Genomic DNA, 22,023 nt, shown 5'->3' on the forward strand with positions numbered 1-22,023 from the left:
AAAAGAAATCAATTTGTGTTTTAATTTCACATTTTCAGTTTTACATCTCAGAATTAAGACTCAACCTTACGATTTTGAATTTTTTTTCGCACTTCGAGCATTTCAACTCATAATTTTGACTTCTCAAATAATAGTTTGAGTTTTAAGATTAATAATTCTAAGTCACATTTGGACTTTTTGACCAATTATTTTGTATTTTATCTCAAATTTTCAACTCAAACTTTGACTTCAGAATCCCATAGTTTGACCTTTTAGACTCACAATTTAAAATGAATCATATTTTGACTTTTAATTCCATGATTACAAATTTTTTTTCATATTTTGACCTTTTAAACTCATGATTTTGTCTTTCTTTCTAATATATTTGCCTTAAAAAACATTATTTTTTCAATTTCAATTTCATGTTTTAAGCTTTTTGAACTAATAAATTTACTTTTCTCGCAGTATGAACCTTTAAACTTATCTTTGTAACTTTTTAAATGCCAAAATCATATATCATCAGTGCTAAGTTTTTTTCATATTTTATTACCTGTGAAATGAGGTTGACAGTTTATGGTTAAAAGGTGAGCCTGTTAGGCCCTCAGGTTAGACCTGAATCTAGAATCCAGACCCTGCTGTGATTGAGTTTGACACCCCTGACTTAGGACAAAGCCCCCCTTTCCACCCAAGGAGCAACCCACCATTTTCGGGCAGAGAACCAAGGCCTCAGACTTGGAGGTTCTTATTCTTACACCAGCCGCTTTGCACTCAAACTGCCCCATTGCTCACTGGAGGTCCCCAGCTGAGGAAATCCAGTCTGTTGCTGCGACAACCTGTTCTGTTTTTGTATTAAGTTATGGAAATACAAATGCAGTTTTTAGAAATTTGATTCCTCAATTAAAGGAGGACATAATTAGTTGATAAATTAAATAAACAGCTGCATCTTTCAGCTCATTTCGTCACCTTTTGGTCTTGTGCCAGTGTCTCTCAGTGAGGAAACATCCTGTTGAGAAAAGGTTGTGGAAAAGAGTGAACACAGCAGCAGCTTTACCCAACAGTGTGAAACATGTTACAAAAGTAAGAATGGCTCAAAACACTGACCTACATATTACATAAAGACTTTTATTTCCCATTAAGGGCATCAACGAGGAGGGGATTCTGATATTTACATTTACAGCAGAAATAAAACATCAGATGTGTGGATGTGTCTGGGGAGAGGAGGATATTACCAGTGAATAAAAAGGTTAGTGAGGCTCCTCCTCCTCCTCCGACGACGACGACGACAACGTTAGGAGACGTGTATGTGGAAAAAAGTTGGTCCCTAGTGACTTTACTCACTTCGTGGATTATTTGGAGTTATTTTGGCCAGATACCGCTCTCTTACACGCTGCCATTATTTTCTCAGCTGGCAGCACATCCATTTCCTGAGAGGGGCGGAGTCAGACAGCTCATTAACATTTAAAGCCACAGACATAGAAACAGTAAATATGAGCAGGGCTGAAACAGAGGGGTTATTAGGCATGCACAAATCCAGCACTGGAATGTTCTTTCAGCAACAAACTTCCCAGGCATGTTTTTGGGACCTCTGAGACCAATATAAACTTGTCTTTAAGGGGCAAAATAACAATAAAAAATGATTTTAAGAAGGATATATACATAACATTTGATATCAAATTTAAATTTTAAGATGTTTTTTAAAGATAAACTTCATAGACTTTAAGACCCAATCCCACCTTTAATTTCCAACCTTTTAGAATAATGACACAGTTATGTGTATGTTCTGTGCTAATTGCAAGGGTAAAAATGTAATAATATGGAAACAAAAACTCTGGTTGCATTATGGAGCATTATCTTCGAGAATTTTGAAATTAGACTAAAGAAAAAGACCTTGGATGATTGCAAAAACAAGGCAACAGTAAAAGGTCAGACTTTTTTACTTTAACAACCTTAAAGGAGCTGTACCACAGTCTAGAAGTACTAAGTTACAAGCTTTGCACTGCAGCTAACACTTAAAACAACAAAAGTAGAGATTTAAAATTAAAGAAAACATTAAACTGAAATCTAATTAGCTTGACTTAAGATGTTTCACACATACACTGAAGTACGAAGGGGTTTTTAACTCTTAGCAGAAGTGAACTACCTCCATCTGTACCAGAGCCAAGGCAGTGTATTGTGGATGAGAGCGGTAGTGAGCTCTCACACCAATCAAACAACCCGGACTTTTGGGTTTAGTGTGCCAGTGCATGGCATGGATTGCTTAGTTTGAGTGACTCAAACAAAAGAAAAGCAACATGGGGAGTTCTGTGCATGCATGAATGAGCCTTATGATGTTAAAATGATGTTTGTGTGCTTACCTCAGCAGGAGGTTCCTGGTCATTCTTCCATGATGCATCTGATCCCTTTAATCTGCAGGAACAAAAATGTGTTAGTATAAAATATCAGTTTGGTTTGGACAGGACCCTATTATGCAAAAATGTACAACTACTGCAACATAAACTCTCACCCTAAATAAACTCACTAATCAGTTATGGTTCTAGCTTTAAAGCACACCCAGCTATACTGTATATGTCCTATACTGAGGAACAGGAAGTCAATTCTGATATTCATCATTTTTACATTAAGATTAGAGTTGTTGAAAATAATCTCTTCCACCATGCGTCATGGTAAGGATGTGGACAATTCTGCATGGATACAGAAGCAACACATGACTGATGCAGAAAGATGCTGCTTGTGTATTTTCCCCCTTCAGTTGGATCTACAGTAAGTACAAAATAATGACCCACTTCCCTTTCAGACAGATTTGCTTTCAATTTATTTCAACAATAGTCTGTTTAAATGGCATAGCCTTTTTTTTTCCCTTGCACCACTCATATGTGACACTACCCAACCAATCAACTTGGTTTAGAAAGGCTCAGGGTCTGCAGAGTACAAGAGATAAAGAGTAAGTCAGGCCAGAAAGGATATATAATGCCTCCAGCGAGGTCTAGGTCTACCCCAGATCTCCTCCCAGTTGGACATATCCTGAAGATCTCTGAAGAGAGGCGCCCAGGATCATTATCTCCATTATCTCTGTAGCTTGAGCTCTCCCTGGATCCCTGAACTCCTCACCCTCTCTCTAAGGCTGAGCATAGCTGTACTCGTTGGGTGTTGTGTTAGGGTGTACTCACACTAGGCCATCCGTACCGTGCCTGGGCCTGTTTCAGCCTAAAGTCTGGTACGTTTAGCCAGTGTGAGTGCAATTGTTCCGTGCTTCGGCACGGCATGCTTCGCGGCCCCGGCACGGACGCAAATGAAGGAGCACAAGCGCAGGAATGTGACGTAGTGTGAAGTAACAACAAAAGGACCCGCTTGAGGGCGCAGAGAGCACACACAGCCGCCTGCTAGAGACAGCAGGATCCCAGTCCAGTCCACAATTCTACCCAGTTTCGAGCAAAGTCAGGCTTTAATGACTGTAAGAGGATTTCTGGTTTGTAAAATAAAGCTTCGTCCCTTGTTTTAGTCACAAACAGCAGCTCACAGGATGAGGCCAACTTAACTGAGTTAATTGCAATCTGCCTCTTTAATTTGGAAATTTATTGTGACAATACAGTTTGTTAGTTTGAATAATCCTGCTTCCATTCCTATACAGGGTTTCTGCAGAAATCAGCCAGTCAAATTTAATGCTTTTTAATGCCATTTTAATGCTATATAGTAAAATTTTTAATGCCATGACCGTGAACTTAAGAAAAATTACACAGCTTTGTTTTTTTGGAAAAGATGATTATCATATGACAACTGTCACTACAAATATCTCATCTTAAACATATCAGAACTTATGGAGCTGAGGGAGAACTTATATTGCACTGGAGGGTGACCACTAGTTCCCCTTTAAGCCATGTGCCTTCGTTCGTTAGTTTTTGCGTCCATCTCTGTCTCAGTGTTTTTCAGTTCATGGCAGGGTTCACTTTTTTTGCCTATAGCGCTGGTGCTACAGAGGTTGACAATCTTGTAGCACAGAACACAAAACCCGTAGCACAATATATAAAATGTTTGTTACATCTTTAAAACCAACATGTAATCAAAATATATGCTTAGTAAGTGATTACACTTTAAAAACAAAGCCAAAACGGCCAGTATTACATTTGTCATTAATGTCTACCAAAGCACACAGCCAATCATAGATGTATTGCATTCATCTTTTTTTTCCTATTTTTGGCAGAACTGAAAGACAGCAGAAGTCTTTTTCTGTGTTCATCCTTATTACTTAAACTTTAGTGTGTTCTAGAGACTGTGTTTCAAGGACTGAAGTGTTAGGTCTAAACTACATTTATATATTGGTACTGACATCAGCTCAATTAAATTTGTAAATATCCCCATATTGTATAAAACCCAATATTGTTCATTCCTAGTCAAACTAATAAATATAGTTAAGTTTTATGTTATTATGTGGGCCTTTTCAATGGATTTCTTGCAGGCCAATTCAAAAGGACCAAGGGCCACAGTTGGCCCACAGCCCATAGTTTGGACACCCCTTATATATCTACTGATACTCAGAGTAATAGGAAAATATTCCGAACATTATTAGACATTCATTACACACTGTTAGAGTTTGGTCCATATTGTAGTATCAAACTGGGGTCTGATGTCTACAGAGCTAATGTAAATGAACAGACGCTCTTTTCTCTAACAGTGTAATCATAACAACAGTACTATTGGAGTTCAACGGTAACTAAAAAAACGATCTCTAAATCGCATCTTTACCCGAACAATAACCACAAAGTTTATGCAGTGTGCTCCTGTCTCTCTCTCTCTCGTACACTGCTGTCTGTCTGTCCGTGTCATATCAGACCTGTATGCTACATTCAGACGCGTATTGTCTTCTTAACCAAAGAGCAGCAGGTACGATATTAGTGGAGAAAAAAATGCATCGTTTCATCAGAAGTTAGCGCAGACTGAGCGCTCTGTCCTCTCACTAACAGCCAACTCACTGCGACCATCAGTGCGTAATTGGAAAGGACGAGGCTAACGCAGAAGTAAGCTAGTGGATACAGGTTTTTAACATCGTCTAGCCTATGTGCTTTAAAATAAAACTTGGGATTACCGCAGCGCTCCTCTTCAACATAATGACACCTGTACTGCGTCTGCCCTGAGCCTGCCCCGTCTGTAAGAGCTGCAGCAGGTCCCTCGCTTGTGCTCCAGACGCACAGGATGGCGCATGACGAGAGGAAAAAACATTCTGCTTGAGTCTAAAATGTATCAGAAATAAGAAATAAATTAACTGGGCTTTCTGGGAAACTACAGAAAGAATTTTTAATGCCACCGAGAATCAAATTTAATGATTTTTAATGCCATTTAAGGCCTTACTTTTCACAAAATCAATTTAATGACTATTAACGCTTTTTAATGCCCCGCAGAAACCCTGCTATAGCTGAGTTAAATTTTGAATGAAGCTTGAGGAAAATCTTCCAAGAAGGATGGAGACTGTTAGCTAAATTAGCTACAGTGCTAACACATCAGTGCTAACATTAGTAAGTGTCAATATGTTGCTACACACACAAGTGTTCCTTGTGTGTAAAGCAGTGGTCCTCAACCTTTTCTATGGGCTGAGATTTATGCCACCAGAAACTGAATTTGAATAATGATATTGAATTTGAATAGCATGATTCGAATTTGAATTTAATGTTTTGAAACTGAATTCATTGTTTTGAAACTGAATTTATTTGCTTTGAAATTGAATTTTTTTTTGCTTTGAAATTGAATTTGTTTGCTTTGAAATTGTATTTTATTCACTTGAGCTTTCAACTCTATATATTCCTTAAATTCAAAAATAAAGCATTCAAATTCAGTTCACTCAATTCAAATTCAGTTCTACAATTTCAGTTCAGCGTGGCACACGTTTACGTCATCCACTTCCGTGAGGAAGAGTAATCGAGCACAGATAGTTCTCAATTCAGCGGGACTGCCAAAAATACAAGTAGAAGAAGAACTGAGCGGAGCTGGCGTCTTTTCCGCGATGTCTCAAGACCAGGGATGCAATTATCAGGATTGTATTAAGTTTAAAATTATTCATATTTATCATCGTTTACAGGAAAAGAACGCAGTGTAAGTCCTAACATTACTGTAGTTATTGGAGCTAGCTACTAATATGGGTCAGCATAGCCTCAGTCAATATGACACAGATAGCTGGCTTACAGTATTTTCCTCCAGTGTGTGGAATGCCCAACAGCCAAGTTACCTTAACGACACTTAAAATAGTTACTATTTTGCTATTCTGTGCTCCGTGTATGAATGAGGCTTTTAAATGATGACGGAGCGTAACGAGTGAGTAGTACCCCTGCCAGAGGAACCTGTTTGGTAGTTTATTGATCACGGAGATTAAACTTTTGTGAATTAAGTAAAGTGCCCAGATGGTCGTCAAAAATCCCTCTCAGGTATAATCGGCCACTGATGTGAAACCCTGTGCTGTCAGACACCATTCCCCCTGTTCATGCTTACCTGCTCAGTAACAGGTGCTGCTGCAGCTGTCAAACAGCCTGTCTGTCCTGTTTCCTTGCGTGCAAAATCTTTTACTAACTATTTTAAATGGCATTAAGGTAACTTGGCTTTTTAAGAGGAACAATTTCCACCACCCTGCCCCAGTCGGCTTCTACTTCATTCTAGCTGGGCATTACATGCACTGGAGGAAAATACTGCAGCTATCCCTGTCATATTGACTGAGGCTATGCTGAACCATATTAGTAGCTAGCTCCAATAGCTACAGTAAAGTAGCCCGAGGCATGGTGAACACTGATGGAGGAGTTGGCACGGCTGACCACACGGACTGAACAAGGTAAATGATTAACTTTCTATGAAGAAAGAACAATAACCTAAAAAGTGCATGGCTAATGGAGTTGTGATTCTAATACAAATCTGGTTGAAAAACGCAATCCACAGCACTTTCCTGAGTTTGCATGTAATGTTCGCTAGGTCTGATGTCAGGTCTGTTTATAATAAGAACACTTATTTAGGTTTTTCATGCATGCTCAAATGTTATATGTCACCCGTTTCAGAGGGCAAAAATAGGCTGAAGCAGGCAAGGTTATCTTAATGTCAATTTGCAAATCTCTCTCATGACGATGTTTTATTCTGATTGTCCAATGTTTGCATGCTTGCAATAAGCCAAAAATACCATGTAATGAGTATGGATCTGACAGAACATGTTCATACTGTCTGTAGATTATTTCAAACATTATTTGAAAGCAAATGCCTAAATATAACCTGCATATATAAAGTCTCCAAAATAAATCATCTGACCATAGACTTACATTAAAACTTTACTCCTATAATGTATCTTGACATCTCATAATGTCATAATGTATAATGTCAACCTTATAAATTCACAACTTTAATCTAAAACATTTAAGACTTCATTCCCATAAATACATTACGTCAATCTTTCAATATTACAACTTTAATGTCAAAATGTTTATTTTGCTAATACTCCATCATTCTCTGCTTTGCTGCTGAAGCAGTGCAACTTTTTATCTAAAAAAAATCTTTATACATAAATTTTATTGAATCACTTTCTTAAAAACAGAAACCTGTTTGGATTCCAGTCTTTGAAGGCTCAAGCTGCAGGCAGTGGAATCAGACAGTGAGTGGGAAAACAACAGCCATTTACACACTCAGCATTTTATATTAAGATAAAGACCATTATTAATATAAATATATACATTATTGTAAAAATTAGAACTTTATATAAGGAATAGCAATGATGACAATGTCATTTCTTGTCTCTCACTAAAGACTGAGGTGATACTGAGTGAGCAACAAGGGAAAATCATTCTAATAAAAGGGTTTTCTTTAGTGAGATTCAGTAGAAAATCTGTGATTCAGAGGAGAGCAACTATGTTTTTATATATAATGATTTAGAGCTATTATGGCATCTGAGGTTAAAACTCCAAAATGTTCTGCTGTGTGCTGAAGTACAACCTGAGGGTTAAACATGTCTTATCAGTGACAGCTTCACATGGTGTTATTAGGAGTTCATATATATTTTAATCAGTAATGCTCTATTTAAATGCAAACCTTTTTTCTTTCCATCCTCTAGACATCCAAATCCAGCTCAGCTGAAACAGGACAATTCACCCAAGAACCTTCAAGGAGGCGGCTAAAGAAGGTTCCAGACTGGTACAAAAATCCTTCATGGCTGGCTCCTCAAAGTCCAAAGATGTTACTTTTGTTTTCCCTTGGTGTTTTTCCTGACCTGAACATTGTTTTTATTTCAGCTGGTTAATGCTGGGATTAAAAGAAGACCAGACTCAAAGACAGTGGTCTCTGAGCTCATTTCAGATCTGATTACTTTTAGATGTATCCACATTTTCAGTTATCAGCTACTTTTCTGTTGATGTCTTGAAGCTTTGACAGTAGTTATTTTATTCTGGGTGGAGTGTGTAAATAAACTGATTGTTGCACTCAAGTTGGACTCATGATTGACAACTGATAGAAATATGTTAACACTGACAAAAACCAGTGAAAATTATTTGTAATTGTTACACTTATTGTATTAGCCTTAGCATAGACTTGGTGCCTGCTTTTGGTGTGATAGTGTAAAAAGTAGTATTTTGTTGTAAAGCATCATTTAGTTAATTGGTTATAATTCGTTTATTGTCTTTCACCATGTATATTTTGATTAATAGCTTTACTTATGTGATACAGTGAGGGAGCCAAACTTTTCTGAGTTAACAAAACTTAATTTGAGACTTTGCATTTAAATATCAATTGATAATGTGATTGAATCAACAAATACACTTTGCCATGGGGTGCCACCCTCTTGCCACCCCATGAATATTTTTCTAGATCCGCCCCTGCAGGGACACAATAATCAGGTTTGTATTAAGTTTAAAACTATTCATATTTATAATCATTTACACAAAGAAAAACGCAATGTAAGTCCTAACATTACTGTAGCTATTGGAGCTAGCTACTAATATGGGTCAGCATAGCCTCAGTCAATATGTCAGGGATAGCTGCAGTATTTTCCTCCAGTGCATGTAATGCCCAGCTAGACTGAAGCAGAAGTCGGCTGGGGGAGGGTGGTGGAAATTGTTCCTCTTTAACAGCCAAGTTACCTTAATGCCATTTAAAATAGCTAGTAAAAAAAATTTGCACGCAAGGAAACAGGACAGACAGGCTGTCTGACAGCTGCAGTAGCACCTGTTACTGAACAGGTAAGCATGAACAGGGGGATGGCTGTCTGACAGCGCAGGGTTTCACATCAGTGACCGATTATACCTGAGAGGGATTTTTGACGACCATCTGGGCACTTCACTTAATTCACAAAAGTTTAATCTCCGTGATCAATAAACTACCAAACAGGTTCCTCTGGCAGGGGTACTACTCACTCGTTACACTCCGTCATCATTTAAAGGCTCATTCATACACGGAGCACAGAATAGCAAAATAGTAACTATTTTAAGTGTCGTTAAGGTAACTTGGCTGTTGGGCATTCCACGCACTGGAGGAAAATACTGTAAGCCAGCTATCCGTGTCATATTGACTGAGGCTATGCTGACCCATATTAGTAGCTAGCTCCAATAACTACAGTAATGTTAGGACTTACACTGCGTTCTTTTCCTGTAAACGATGATAAATATGAATAATTTTAAACTTAATACAATCCTGATAATTGCATCCCTGGTCTTGAGACATCGCGGAAAAGACGTCGGCTCCGCTCAGTTCTTCTTCTATTTGTATTTTCGGCAGTCTCACTGAGTTGAGAACTATCTGTGCTCGATTACTCTTCCTCACGGAAGTGGATGACGTAAAGGTGTGCCACGCTGAACTGAAATTGTAGAACTGAATTTGAATTAAATGAACTGAATTTGAATTGAATGAACTGAATTTGAATGCTTTATTTTTGAATTTAAGGAATAGAGTTGAAAGCTCAAGTGAATAAAATACAATTTCAAAGCAAACAAATTCAATTTCAAAGCAAAAAAAATCAGTTTCAAAGCAAAAAAATTCAGTTTCAAAGCAAAAAAATTCAATTTCAAAGCAAAAAAATTAAGTTTCAAAGCAAATAAATTCAGTTTCAAAACAATAAATTCAGTCTAAAAAAAAATTAAATTCAAATTTAAATCATGCTATTCAAATTCAATATCATTATTCAAATTCAGTTTCTGGTGGCACAAATCTCAGCCCATAACCTTTTTGGCCCGCGACCCCCAAAATAAAGATGCAAGAGACTGGGTGCACCCACTGTACCTGAAGGTGGTTGAACACAGCCATGAACATTCATGAACCATTCTGGGAGTCAGCCAGGCTGAGGGCCCATGGAGGTCAGCAAAACCATGGTCCATAGTGAAGTAAAGCTGTGAAAACCATATATTTGACCTGAATAATAACCACTCTTATCAAAGCAGCAAATATCTCTTTGTATTCATTTGTGTAGTAAATAGCTTTCTTAAAAGAAAATTACTTTTGTTCACAACATATTTAAAATGGGTGAAAAATTGCTTAAATTAGTGAATAATGGCATAAAATATTGGAAAATGTGCTGAAATTGGATTTTTAAAGAACAAAGATGGGTTTAAAGAGGCAAAAATTGGATAGAAGTGGCAGAAAATAACCAAAAATTGAGGCACAAAAAAAAAATGATAAAAGGGGATTAAGAACTGGCTGAATTGGCTTTTAAGTGCAAAAAATTGAGGGAAATTAAGTGTACTGGGATGAAAAATTGATATAAACTGGCAAAAATGTGATACATGTGGTTAAAATGGGCAAAAAGGGGTGCAAAATTGGTTAAAGGTACAGTGCGTAAAAATGAGACTTTCAACATCTAACAGTCAATTCTGGAGTGTGATGCTCATTTCTCTGGTGATAACTGTGGGAACCAGTGAAGTTTAAAAATCAATACATGCTTAACTGTTATTTGGTTCCTTCTATGGTGCCATAGAAACAGGCAAAATGCTAAAATCCAAGATGGCACCTTCCTTGGAGGGGACCCTCCCTATGTATGAATAAAAGGCTTATTCTGAGTTAATTTAAAACATAAATTTAAAAAATGTGTCATCAGATGTCAACACTAATTCAGATCAATCTACTTATAAATGTTATGTTTCATTTTAACCAAGCTTGTTCTGCTAATTGCTAATAGGCTAAATATTACACACTGCACCAGTGACAATAATGCGGCGACAACAGGCAAAAAGTGGCAAGAATTGGTTTAGAAGTGACAAAAACAGGCAGAAAAAGTGGTGGAAAGGGTATAAAACTGATACAAATGGATTTTAAGTGGCAATAATGTGCTTACATTGGCAAAATTGAAGTGAAACAGTGATGAAAAGGGTTCACATTTGGTAAAATTGATGTTAAGTGGCAACAGTGTAATTTAAAAAATATCTGTAGTTTTTTAAGGCATCTGGAGACCCCCCTCTCAGTGCAACATTTGGCTGATTCCTGGGTAAACATCACAATCTCAGACCACAAGATAGAGGATCAGCATCAAAGTGCCACTGAAGTTAAGGTTTTTGGCTGAGAATATGAGAAAAATATAACGGCCTTTTTACTGTCTTTACCAAGAGTGTCTCTCCGTTAGTTTGGTGCTACAGTATTTACACCGAATCATTCAACATAAAGTTAGCTAACCTTTGTTATCTCGGCTATTACAGATAAGTGAATGAAGCTAAGCTCCAGAAGTTAACGTTAGTTTAACTAGAGCTCTTTGGACAACAGCTAACAATGATGTACGATCACCAAAGAACGAAAACTAGAACAAAATGCGCCAATGAACTCCCAGCAAACAACGCGACACAACGAACGGCGCGGCTAGAAGCTAACGTTAGGCTAACTTTAGCAAACGTTAGAGACGTTGAAGACAACTTTATATTTCTTTCCAGCAAACTGACAACATGTCGCCTCAAATACGATGTTGACTCACCTTAAAACAGATGTAGACATCCTTGTTAATTTTATTCACGTTGAGTTGTGGCCGACCGTGCAACTTTACTCAAAGGACACACTTTTCTCGGTTGAGATGTGGCTTAGGAAAGGGTTAAAAAAAATACACTCCGTCGCCCAGCCTCTCGGGATACCTTGTTTTGGAGTCGCATGTACCCCGTGAACACCGTTTGACCATTTTAAAACTTAAAATCTAAAAAAAAACTCATAAAACCAGACGAAGACTGACTTTCTCCTATAAATTTCAATGGACGTCCAGGCAGAGGATGTCCGAGAGTGTATGAAATGGCTATACGCACTGTGATTGGCTCATCGCGTTTGAGGGCGGGGCCAGTGACGTCATCATATCCAAACCACGGAATGTGGCTTTGATGTCACAGATCAAAGCCACAAAGCAATCAGTAATGCATAGCTGCTGTAGTATTAAACTGAAACTTGTAATAAGTTGAAACAGCGTACAAATATTTGTGGAAAAAATGTCTTCAAACAAGCTAGAACAGGAAACTCAAAGACGTCCTCCAACAATGCAGGCATTAGTGAGGGAGGTGCAGCATTTGACCGGCTTTAAAAGGTTTGCCGAGAAGGAAATAAAAGAACAAAAAGAGACTGTACAAAAAGTTCAGCAGCAAAAAGCAGAGCTCCACAAAAAGAATTTAGAGTTGTCTTCCAAAAATACATTTCTCACTACAAAGGTTAAAGAAATGCAAGTTGTGCAGGAGAAACTTAAAGCATCCCAACAGACCACCACAGTTTTAAAAGAGGACCTGAAAAAAGCTAGAACAGCAGAACATAACGCAACACAACAATTAAATCATCAAAAAATCAAGAATGAGGCTTTGGAAAAAAAGATTTTGCGATTAGAGACTTCAGTAGTTCACCATTCAGACAAAGAGGAAGAACTGAATGCTGAAATTAAAGAGATGGCCAATGAGAATAAGAATCTAAAGGAAGAAATAAAAATTCAAGATACATATTTACAAAAATATGCAAATACCCTTAATAAGAGCATGGCAGAGAAAGAAAGGCTGATTGCTGACAATCAGTCTCTCAGTCATGCCATCAAAGAGAGCGATGAACAGACTCTCAAAGACAAGGACACCATAAGTGAGCAGACAATAGAAATTCAGAAGCTGAAGGCCACTATCACAGACCTGACGTCAGTGTGCGAGGCAGAAAAATCACTGCAGAAAAAGTTTAAAAAACAACTTGTATCTGCTAACAATCAGTTGGAATCCCTCAAAGTCAAGCTGGAAGAGTCCGAGTCAGCGCGGATCAATCTTCAAATGAAATCCAATGCACAGCTGCTCCAGGCTGAGAAAGACATGCAAAACGTGCTTTCAGAAAAAGACCTACTGGAACAAAGTGTAATTCACTACCAAAGGGAAATCAGGGATTATCAAAATAAGGCCAGTTACACTAAACTGGAATCAGAAAAGTGTGAAAAGCAAGTCGAAAAACTTTCGGACGACAACGGCTATCTGACACGGCGAAACGCCAAGCTTGAAAGAGAGTCTGTCACCATGGCAGGAAAAATGAAGCACACTTTTAATGGATTACCAGAAACTCGTAAACATTTTCAAAACAGGCCAGCTGTGCTAAAGCAGCCCGTCGTATCCCCAACTAAGAGTGAAATTGAGTGTGTTGGCACCAGAATCACTCTCAAACCAAGACGAGAAAATTTAATTCTCGGGGGCGCTGCTGAGGAACACCCTATCCCTAAGCCCAACACCGACCCCCCTAAAGACCAATCACGGCACTCTCTTTGCACTGTTAATAGATTACCAGGAACTCATGTTCAAACCTGGCCAGCTGTGCTAATGCAGCCTGTCGTATCCCCAACTAAGAGTGAAATTGAGTGTGTTGGCACCAGAATCACTCTCAAACCAAGACGAGAAAATTTAATTCTCGGGGGCGCTGCTGAGGAACACCCTATCCCTAAGCCCAACACCGACCCCCCTAAAGACCAATCACGGCACTCTCTTTGCACTGTTAATAGATTACCAGGAACTCATGTTCAAACCTGGCCAGTTGTGCTAATGCAGCCTGTCGTATCCCCAACTAAGAGTGAAATTGAGTGTGTTGGCACCAGAATCACTCTCAAACCAAGACGAGAAAATTTAATTCTCGGGGGCGCTGCTGAGGAACACCCTATCCCTAACCCCAACACCGACCCCCCTAAAGGCCAATCACGGCACTCTCATTGCACTATTAATAGATCACCAGGAACTCATGTTCAAACCTGGCCAGCTGTGCTAATGCAGCCCGTGGTATCCCCAACTAAGAGTGAAATTGAGTGTGTTGGCACCAGAATCACTCTCAAACCAAGACGAGAAAATTTAATTCTCGGGGGCGCTGCTGAGGAACACCCTATCCCTAACCCCAACACCGACCCCCCTAAAGGCCAATCACGGCACTCTCATTGCACTATTAATAGATCACCAGGAACTCATGTTCAAACCTGGCCAGCTGTGCTAATGCAGCCCGTGGTATCCCCAACTAAGAGTGAAATTGAGTGTGTTGGCACCAGAATCACTCTCAAACCAAGACGAGAAAATTTAATTCTCGGGGGCGCTGCTGAGGAACACCCTATCCCTAACCCCAACACCGACCCCTAAAGGCCAATCACGGCACTCTCATTGCACTATTAATAGATCACCAGGAACTCATGTTCAAACCTGGCCAGCTGTGCTAATGCAGCCCGTGGTATCCCCAACTAAGAGTGAAATTGAGTGTGTTGGCACCAGAATCACTCTCAAACCAAGACGAGAAAATTTAATTCTCGGGGGCGCTGCTGAGGAACACCCTATCCCTAACCCCAACACCGACCCCCCTAAAGACCAATCACGGCACTCTCATTGCACTGTTAATAGATTACCAGGAACTCATGTTCAAACCTGGCCAGCTGTGCTAAAGCAGCCCGTCGTATCCCCAACTAAGAGTGAAATTGAGTGTGTTGGCACCAGAATCACTCTCAAACCAAGACGAGAAAATTTAATTCTCGGGGGCGCTGCTGAGGAACACCCTATCCCTAACCCCAACACCGACCCCCCTAAAGACCAATCACGGCACTCTCATTGCACTGTTAATAGATCACCAGAAACTCATGTTCAAACCTGGCCAGCTGTGCTAAAGCAGCCTGTCGTATCCCCAACTAAGAGTGAAATTGAGTGTGTTGGCACCAGAATCAATCTCAAACCAAGACGAGCAAATTTAATTCTCAGGGGCGCTGCTGAGGAACACCCTATCCCTAACCCCAACACCGACCCCCCTAAAGACCAATCACGGCACTCTCATTGCACTGTTAATAGATCACCAGGAACTCATGTTCAAACCTGGCCAGCTGTGCTAAAGCAGCCTGTCATACCCCCAATTAAGAGTGAAACTGAGTGTGTTGGCACCAAAATCAATCTCCAACCAAGACGAGAAAATTTAATTCTCAGGGGCGCTGCTGAGGGACACCCTAACCCTAAGCCCAACACCGACCCCCCTAAAGACCAATCACGGCACTCTCATTGCACTGTTAATAGATCACCAGGAACTCATGTTCAAACCTGGCCAGCTGTGCTAAAGCAGCCCGTCATACCCCCAATTAAGAGTGAAATTGACTGTGTTGGCACCAAAATCAATCTCCAACCAAGACGAGAGAATTTAATTCTCAGGGGCGCTGCTGAGGGACACCCTATCCCTAACCCCAACACCGACCCCCCTAAAGACCAATCACGGCACTCTCATTGCACTGTTAATAGATCACCAGGAACTCATGTTCAAACCTGGCCAGCTGTGCTAAAGCAGCCTGTCATACCCCCAATTAAGAGTGAAACTGAGTGTGTTGGCACCAAAATCAATCTCCAACCAAGACGAGAAAATTTAATTCTCAGGGGCGCTGCTGAGGGACACCCTAACCCTAAGCCCAACACCGACCCCCCTAAAGACCAATCACGGCACTCTCATTGCACTGTTAATAGATCACCAGGAACTCATGTTCAAACCTGGCCAGCTGTGCTAAAGCAGCCCGTCATACCCCCAATTAAGAGTGAAATTGACTGTGTTGGCACCAAAATCAATCTCCAACCAAGACGAGAGAATTTAATTCTCAGGGGCGCTGCTGAGGGACACCCTATCCCTAACCCCAACACCGACCCCCCTAAAGACCAATCACGGCACTCTCATTGCACTGTTAATAGATCACCAGGAACTCATGTTCAAACCTGGCCAGCTGTGCTAAAGCAGCCTGTCGTATCCCCAACTAAGAGTGAAATTGAGTGTGTTGGCACCAGAATCAATCTCAAACCAAGACGAGCAAATTTAATTCTCAGGGGCGCTGCTGAGGAACACCCTATCCCTAACCCCAACACCGACCCCCCTAAAGACCAATCACGGCACTCTCATTGCACTGTTAATAGATCACCAGGAACTCATGTTCAAACCTGGCCAGCTGTGCTAAAGCAGCCTGTCATACCCCCAATTAAGAGTGAAACTGAGTGTGTTGGCACCAAAATCAATCTCCAACCAAGACGAGAAAATTTAATTCTCAGGGGCGCTGCTGAGGGACACCCTAACCCTAAGCCCAACACCGACCCCCCTAAAGACCAATCACGGCACTCTCATTGCACTGTTAATAGATCACCAGGAACTCATGTTCAAACCTGGCCAGCTGTGCTAAAGCAGCCCATCATACCCCCAATTAAGAGTGAAATTGACTGTGTTGGCACCAAAATCAATCTCCAACCAAGACGAGAGAATTTAATTCTCAGGGGCGCTGCTGAGGGACACCCTATCCCTAACCCCAACACCGACCCCCCTAAAGACCAATCACGGCACTCTCATTGCACTGTTAATAGATCACCAGGAACTCATGTTCAAACCTGGCCAGCTGTGCTAAAGCAGCCTGTTATACCCCCAATTAAGAGTGAAATTAAGTGTGTTGGCACCAAAATCAATCTCCAACCAAGACGAGAGCATTTAATTCTCAGCGGCGCTGCTGAGGGACACCCTAACCCTAAGCCCAACACCGACCCCCCTAAAGACCAATCACGGCACTCTCATTGCACTGTTAATAGATCACCAGGAACTCATGTTCAAACCTGGCCAGCTGTGCTAAAGCAGCCTGTCATACCCCCAATTAAGAGTGAAACTGAGTGTGTTGGCACCAAAATCAATCTCCAACCAAGACGAGAAAATTTAATTCTCAGGGGCGCTGCTGAGGGACACCCTAACCCTAAGCCCAACACCGACCCCCCTAAAGACCAATCACGGCACTCTCATTGCACTGTTAATAGATCACCAGGAACTCATGTTCAAACCTGGCCAGCTGTGCTAAAGCAGCCCGTCATACCCCCAATTAAGAGTGAAATTGACTGTGTTGGCACCAAAATCAATCTCCAACCAAGACGAGAGAATTTAATTCTCAGGGGCGCTGCTGAGGGACACCCTATCCCTAACCCCAACACCGACCCCCCTAAAGACCAATCACGGCACTCTAATTGCACTGTTAATAGATCACCAGGAACTCATGTTCAAACCTGGCCAGCTGTGCTAAAGCAGCCTGTCATACCCCCAATTAAGAGTGAAACTGAGTGTGTTGGCACCAGAATCACTCTCAAACCAAGATGAGAAAATTTAATTCTCAGGGGCGCTGCTGAGGGACACCCTAACCCTAAGCCCAACACCGACCCCCCTAAAGACCAATCACGGCACTCTCATTGCACTGTAAATAGATCACCAGGAACTCATGTTCAAACCTGGCCAGCTGTGCTAAAGCAGCCCGTCGTATCCCCAACTAAGAGTGAAATTGAGTGTGTTGGCACCAGAATCAATCTCAAACCAAGACGAGAAAATTTAATTCTCGGGGGCGCTGCTGAGGAACACCCTCACCCTAACCCTAACCCTAACCGCAACCCCAACACCGACCCCCCTAAAGACCAATCACGGCACTCTCATTGCACTGTTAATAGATCACCAGGAACTCATGTTCAAACCTGGCCAGCTGTGCTAAAGCAGCCTGTTATACCCCCAATTAAGAGTGAAAGTGAGTGTGTTGGCACCAGAATCACTCTCAAACCAAGATGAGAAAATTTAATTCTCAGGGGCGCTGCTGAGGGACACCCTAACCCTAAGCCCAACACCGACCCCCCTAAAGACCAATCACGGCACTCTCATTGCACTGTTAATAGATCACCAGGAACTCATGTTCAAACCTGGCCAGCTGTGCTAAAGCAGCCTGTCATACCCCCAATTAAGAGTGAAAGTGAGTGTGTTGGCACCAAAAGCAATCGACAACCAAGACGAGAGATTTTAATTCTCAGCGGCGCTGCTGAGGGACACCCTAACCCTAAGCCCAACACCGACCCCCCTAAAGACCAATCACGGCACTCTCATTGCACTGTTAATAGATCACCAGGAACTCATGTTCAAACCTGGCCAGCTGTGCTAAAGCAGCCTGTTATACCCCCAATTAAGAGTGAAATTAAGTGTGTTGGCACCAAAATCAATCTCCAACCAAGACGAGAGAATTTAATTCTCAGCGGCGCTGCTGAGGGACACCCTAAACCTAAGCCCAACACCGACCCCCCTAAAGACCAATCACGGCACTCTCATTGCACTGTTAATAGATCACCAGGAACTCATGTTCAAACCTGGCCAGCTGTGCTAAAGCAGCCTGTCATACCCCCAATTAAGAGTGAAACTGAGTGTGTTGGCACCAAAATCAATCTCCAACCAAGACGAGAAAATTTAATTCTCAGGGGCGCTGCTGAGGGACACCCTAACCCTAAGCCCAACACCGACCCCCCTAAAGACCAATCACGGCACTCTCATTGCACTGTTAATAGATCACCAGGAACTCATGTTCAAACCTGGCCAGCTGTGCTAAAGCAGCCTGTTATACCCCCAATTAAGAGTGAAACTTGTGTTGGCACCAAAATCAATCTCCAACCAAGACGAGAGCATTTAATTCTCAGCGACGCTGCTGAGGGACACCCTAACCCTAAGCCCAACACCGACCCCCCTAAAGACCAATCACGGCACTCTCATTGCACTGTTAATAGATCACCAGGAACTCATGTTCAAACCTGGCCAGCTGTGCTAAAGCAGCCTGTCATACCCCCAATTAAGAGTGAAACTGAGTGTGTTGGCACCAAAATCAATCTCCAACCAAGGCAGAAAATTTAATTCTCAGGGGCGCTGCTGAGGACACCTAACCCTAAGCCCAACACCGACCCCCCTAAAGACCAATCACGGCACTCTCATTGCACTGTTAATAGATCACCAGGAACTCATGTTCAAACCTGGCCAGCTGTGCTAAAGCAGCCCGTCATACCCCCAATTAAGAGTGAAATTGACTGTGTTGGCACCAAAATCAATCTCCAACCAAGACGAGAGAATTTAATTCTCAGGGGCGCTGCTGAGGGACACCCTATCCCTAACCCCAACACCGACCCCCCTAAAGACCAATCACGGCACTCTAATTGCACTGTTAATAGATCACCAGGAACTCATGTTCAAACCTGGCCAGCTGTGCTAAAGCAGCCTGTCATACCCCCAATTAAGAGTGAAACTGAGTGTGTTGGCACCAGAATCACTCTCAAACCAAGATGAGAAAATTTAATTCTCAGGGGCGCTGCTGAGGGACACCCTAACCCTAAGCCCAACACCGACCCCCCTAAAGACCAATCACGGCACTCTCATTGCACTGTAAATAGATCACCAGGAACTCATGTTCAAACCTGGCCAGCTGTGCTAAAGCAGCCCGTCGTATCCCCAACTAAGAGTGAAATTGAGTGTGTTGGCACCAGAATCAATCTCAAACCAAGACGAGAAAATTTAATTCTCAGCAGCGCTGCTGAGGACACCCTAAACCTAAGCCCAACACCGACCCCCCTAAAGACCAATCACGGCACTCTCATTGCACTGTTAATAGATCACCAGGAACTCATGTTCAAACCTGGCCAGCTGTGCTAAAGCAGCCTGTTATACCCCCAATTAAGAGTGAAATTAAGTGTGTTGGCACCAAAATCAATCTCCAACCAAGACGAGAGAATTTAATTCTCAGCGGCGCTGCTGAGGGACACCCTAAACCTAAGCCCAACACCGACCCCCCTAAAGACCAATCACGGCACTCTCATTGCACTGTTAATAGATCACCAGGAACTCATGTTCAAACCTGGCCAGCTGTGCTAAAGCAGCCCGTCATACCCCCAATTAAGAGTGAAATTGACTGTGTTGGCACCAAAATCAATCTCCAACCAAGACGAGAGAATTTAATTCTCAGGGGCGCTGCTGAGGGACACCCTATCCCTAACCCCAACACCGACCCCCCTAAAGACCAATCACGGCACTCTAATTGCACTGTTAATAGATCACCAGGAACTCATGTTCAAACCTGGCCAGCTGTGCTAAAGCAGCCTGTCATACCCCCAATTAAGAGTGAAACTGAGTGTGTTGGCACCAGAATCACTCTCAAACCAAGATGAGAAAATTTAATTCTCAGGGGCGCTGCTGAGGGACACCCTAACCCTAAGCCCAACACCGACCCCCTAAAGACCAATCACGGCACTCTCATTGCACTGTTAATAGATCACCAGGAACTCATGTTCAAACCTGGCCAGCTGTGCTAAAGCAGCCCGTCGTATCCCCAACTAAGAGTGAAATTGAGTGTGTTGGCACCAGAATCAATCTCAAACCAAGACGAGAAAATTTAATTCTCGGGGGCGCTGCTGAGGAACACCCTCACCCTAACCCTAACCCTAACCGCAACCCCAACACCGACCCCCCTAAAGACCAATCACGGCACTCTAATTGCACTGTTAATGGATAACCAGGAACTCATGTTCAAACCTGGCCAGCTGTGCTAAAGCAGCCCGTCGTTCCCCCAACTAAGAGTGAAATTGAGTGTGTTGGCACTAGAATCACTCTCAAACCAAGACGAGCAAATTTAATTCTCGGGGGCGCTGCTGAGGAACACCCTCACCCTAACCCTAACCCTAACCGCAACACCAACTCCAACCCCCCTAAAGACCAATCACGGCACTCTAATAACACTGTTAACGGATTAACAGGAACTCGTTTTCAAACCAGGCCAGCTGTGCTAAAGCAGCCCATCGTACCCCCAACTAAGAGTGAAATTGAGTGTGTTGGCACCAGAATCACTCTCAAACCAAGACGAGAAAATTTAATTCTCGGGGGCGCTGCTGAGGAACACCCTCACCCTAACCCTAACCCTAACCGCAACCCCAACACCGACCCCCCTAAAGACCAATCACGGCACTCTAATTGCACTGTTAATGGATAACCAGGAACTCGTTTTCAAACCAGGCCAGCTGTGCTAAAGCAGCCCGTCGTACCCCCAACTAAGAGTGAAATTGAGTGTGTTGGCACCAGAATCACTCTCAAACCAAGGGAGCAACGGGGTAACTTGCATTTGGCAAAGCACCAGAACCTTTAAAAGCATTTTTCTTGACAAGCCATTCTGAATAATTTTCTGGCAGATCCATGAAACCTGACAAAACAAGACTGGGTTAAAACAATTACAATTACAAATGTTTTTGGCATACACATTTATTTCCTTTATTTGCATTGGATCAACACAAAAAAGCCGAAAAAAAGCCAAAATTGGCATAATTTTACACAAAACTCAAAAAATGGGCCAGACAATACTGTAATCGTTTATCCATGGCTGTAATCAAGAAGTTTATAACCCATGGAGCTCTGGCTAATCTCCCTGGACGTGGACGGAAGAGAAAAACTGACAAAAGAATGCAACGCAGGATAGTTGGAATGGTGGATAAACATCCTCAGTCAACTTCCACACAAATTCAGGCTGTCCTGCAGACTCAGGGTAAAAAAGTGTCAGCTGGGACCATACGTGGTCATCTGAATGAGATGAAGCGCTATGGCAGGAGACCCAGGAGAACCCCACTGCTGACAAAGAGACATAAAAAAGCCAGACTGGAGTAGGGCTGGACGATTACGGCAAAAATAATAATCATTATTTTGATTGATATTGAATTCAAGATTAATAAACACGATTATTCATTGATTTCAGAATTTGAGCATTTATTGAACCACAACTTAAAAGAACAATAAAAAATAAATTGGTAACAAGTAAAATAATAACAATACATTAAA

The 22,023-nt window shown here is 41.8% G+C and overlaps 1 long non-coding RNA gene across 1 annotated transcript; it reads right to left on the reverse strand.

Moving 5' to 3' along the window:
• Nucleotides 1-1,133: 1,133 nt before the first annotated feature.
• Nucleotides 1,134-12,136, reverse strand: LOC121509163. The gene is made up of 3 exons (XR_005991849.1): nt 11,879-12,136; nt 2,334-2,385; nt 1,134-1,403 (listed from the first exon to the last, which is right to left on the reverse strand). It is a non-coding gene; the product is annotated as an uncharacterized LOC121509163 (long non-coding RNA).
• Nucleotides 12,137-22,023: the final 9,887 nt, after the last annotated feature.

Source organism: Cheilinus undulatus, linkage group 4 (assembly GCF_018320785.1).
Source record: "Cheilinus undulatus linkage group 4, ASM1832078v1, whole genome shotgun sequence".
Classification (NCBI taxonomy): domain Eukaryota; kingdom Metazoa; phylum Chordata; class Actinopteri; order Labriformes; family Labridae; genus Cheilinus; species Cheilinus undulatus.